Source organism: Ursus americanus, chromosome 6 (assembly GCF_024610735.1).
Source record: "Ursus americanus isolate L20-20 chromosome 6, mUrsAme1.1.p, whole genome shotgun sequence".
NCBI classification, from domain to species: domain Eukaryota; kingdom Metazoa; phylum Chordata; class Mammalia; order Carnivora; family Ursidae; genus Ursus; species Ursus americanus.
The window spans coordinates 83332067-83335606 of NC_142132.1; the positions used below are offsets into that span (position 1 = coordinate 83332067).

The 3540-nt window shown below is 44.4% G+C and overlaps 1 pseudogene; it reads left to right on the top strand.

Moving 5' to 3' along the window:
* The first annotated feature begins 610 nt into the window (after positions 1-610).
* LOC123795502 (glyceraldehyde-3-phosphate dehydrogenase pseudogene) lies at positions 611-1595 on the top strand (annotated as a pseudogene).
* Positions 1596-3540: the final 1945 nt, after the last annotated feature.

Here is a 3540-nt window from a genome sequence, read left to right on the forward strand (position 1 = left end):
CATGAAAAAGGTTGCTGTGGCCAATGTCGTAGAGGTTGCTGCCTATGTTCTCCTCTAGGATTTTGATGGATTCCTGTCTCACATCGAGGTCTTTCATCCATCTGGAGTTTATTTTTGTGTATGGTGTGAGAGAGTGGTCAAGTTTCATTCTTTTGCATGTAGCTGTCCAATTTTCCCAGCACCATTTATTGAAGAGACTGTCTTTTTTCCACTGGATGTTTTTTCCTGCTTTATCAAAGATTAGTTGCCCAAAGAGCCGAGGGTCCATTTCTGGGTTCTCTATTCTGTTCCATTGGTCTGTGTGTCTGTTTTTGTCCTTGGGTTTTCTAGGTGTATAATCACGTTATTGGGAAATAATGGTATTTTCATCTCTTTATTTGGAATACTTCAATAGCCCACGTTAAACTGAACTGGTTTACTGGGTCTTGAAACTAGATACAGCATAGAGTTATATCACAAAAAATAGTAGTCTGGCTCCTAGAGAGAACTGAAAATAAACTGAACTGTTCAGAGAAGACTTTTAAGAATACCAGAGGGAGGCTCACTGCTCCTCCCCAGCGGACAAATAGCTGCATCTTCTGGCGCAGTGCCAGCCACCGCCCGAGACGTGATGGGGAAGGGTGGAGTAAGTGGACTTGGCTGTATTGAGCACCATGTCATCAGGGCTGCTTTCTATTCTGGCAAAGTGGATATGGTCACCACCAATGACCCCTTCACTGACCTCAAGTACGTGGTCTGCATGTTCCAGTATGATCCCACCCATGGCAAGTGCAATGGGGCAGTCAAGGCTGAGAACGGGAAACTTGTCATCAACAGAAAGCCCAATTCCATCTTTTACGAGGGAGATCCCGCCAACACCAAATGGGGCGATGCTGGTTCTGAGTGTGTTGTAGAATCCACTGTGATCTGCAACACCATGGAGAAGGCGGGGGCTCACTGGAAGCGTGGGGCCAACAGGGTCATCATCTCCCCCCTTCTGCTGATTCCCCCGTGTCTGTGATGGGCATGAACTATGAAAAGTATGACAATTCCCTCAAGGTTGTCAGCAATCCCTCCTGCACCACCAACTGCTTGGCCACTCTGGCCAAGTTCATCCATGACAACTTCAGCATCATGGAAGGACTCATGACCACAGTCCACGCCATCATTGCCACCCAGAAGACCATGGATGGCTCCTCTGGGAAGTCCGAGGGGCTGCCCAGAGCATCATCCCTGTTTCTACTGAAAACAAGGCTGTAGGTGAGATCATTCCTGAACTGAATGGGAAGCTCACTGGCATGGCCCTTGTGTCCCCACCACCAACCTGTCAGCCATGGATCTGACCTTCTGCCTGCAGAAAGCTGCCAAATACAATGACATCAATCAACAAGGTGGTGAAGCAGGCATCGAGAGCCCCATCAAGGGCACCCTGGGCTCCACTGAGGACCAGGTTGTCTCCTGTGACTGTAACAGTGACATGCACTCCTCCACCTTCAATCCCGGGGCTGACACTGCTCTCAATGACCACTTTGTTAAGCTCCTTTCCTGGTATGACAATGAATTTGGCTACACTACAGGTAGTGGACCTTCTGGCCCACATGGCCTACAAGGTGTAATTGCCCCCTAGACCACCAGCCCCAGTGAGAGCAAGAGGAAGAGAAAGGCCCTCAGCTGCTGGGGAGTCCTCACCCCACCTCATCCCGCAACACACTGAGAATCCCCCAACCTCCACATGGTTTCCATCCCAGACCCCCTGAAGAAGTGGAGGGGCTTGGAGAGCCTTACCTTGTCACGTACCATCAATAAAGTATACTGTAACCTGCCAAAAAAAAAAAATGCCAAAAGGAGAATACGAATGTAACACAAAGAAAACCTTAAAATTTTTTCTCTATTTACTTCCTAATACCATCTCATACATGGAGCTGCTCTTTTCTTCATTTTATCACCCAAACCCTTCTCTACCCCAAGTTCTTCAAAGCCAGCTCACAGAGAGCTGAATCCTTCCCCTCCACACCAACCATCTAAACTTTCCTGGATTTTCTGATAACTCTTTGTCATGATGTTTCTATTAATTTCACCTTGCTGGCTTTCCCAGTTCTCTACTTCACCACGACCTTATTCAACACAAAAATCTCCCCAGTAGCAAAAATTCAACGGAAATTAACTTAGAATGAGGTGGGGGTGGGGGAAAGGGATTCAGGACACCCACACCTATAGTTTCATGTGTTTATTAAACAGATGAGTGAATAATTCTCATTAGCTAAGAAAATCTGAACACTTTCGAGTCCTGCGGTTCTCTAAATGTTTAAAGGCCTTCCTTTTATTGCTTTTTATAATATATCGAAAATTATATGAACCAATTTTTATATAATTGTACACAATTTTCAAATTTAAAAAGTTTGAAAGCTGCTGCTCCTCACGTTACCTGGGGATACCGCTGAACGTCCCCTGGGGGTCAGGAAAATGCTTCAGCGCCCTCTGCTGGTTCCCAGAGCTGTATCAGGCACGTCTCTAATTGGTTGCCAAATCTCTTTTTTTTTTCTTCTTTTTTTCAATTCCCAGCTCCCCACGACTGCATTTCAAAATAACCAGAAAAATAATTGCCATTTCTGGTGACAGGTCCACAAGTGTTCAAATTCATAATAATGTAAATAACTTTGGGACATAATATGAAGAACAAATATTTAACTTCTCAGTTCATTGAACCAATCATGTACTTGTTGCCACTTGACTAAAGTGTAGATTTCACATGCTGAGTTGACATTGCTCATTACATACATCTTATTTCATTTCTCACCAATGGATATATTTTCAGGTAGATAGTGTCCCATCAGTTGTGATATATGTTGTAAATAAAGTACGAACAAAAAAAATGGAAGTTTCTAAATAATTTACTTTTATTACAGTTAGAATATTTCTAAGTCATTCCTGTAACGATACTACTTTCACTCACCTACATTCTGATATACATTTCCTTTTTTTTTTTAAAGATTTTATTTATTTATTTGACAGAGATAGAGACAGCCAACGAGAGAGGGAACACAAGCAGGGGGGAGTGGGAGAGGGAGAAGCAGGCTCCTAGCGGAGGAGCCTGATGTGGGGCTCGATCCCAGAACGCCGGGACCACGCCCTGAGCCGAAGGCAGACGCTTAACCACTGTGACACCCAGGCGCCCCCTGATATACATTTCTTGAACGGGAAAGAGATACATACAGACACAGTTTACGTATGTATACATTCATTCACTCATTTTTTCAGCCAATAAATGTTTACTGCCAACCACATCCCAGGCATGTTAGCTGACAACAAGGATTTAGTAGCAAGCATGAGAAAGCCCTGATTTCAAGACCACCCTTGGACTGGGGTAAGGTCTGCACCCTACATATCACAAATACATTAAAAAATTGGTTTAAAAATGTGGGAGACTGAACATCCAGTCTCTGATTTGTGTGTTTAAGCATCTGAGAAACGGGTCTCTTGCCCTGTGTCCTCAAGTAAAAGAAAACCCCGTTTGAATGCACGGAAGGCTTACGAGTTGTACTGCTTCCAGACACTGTGTCA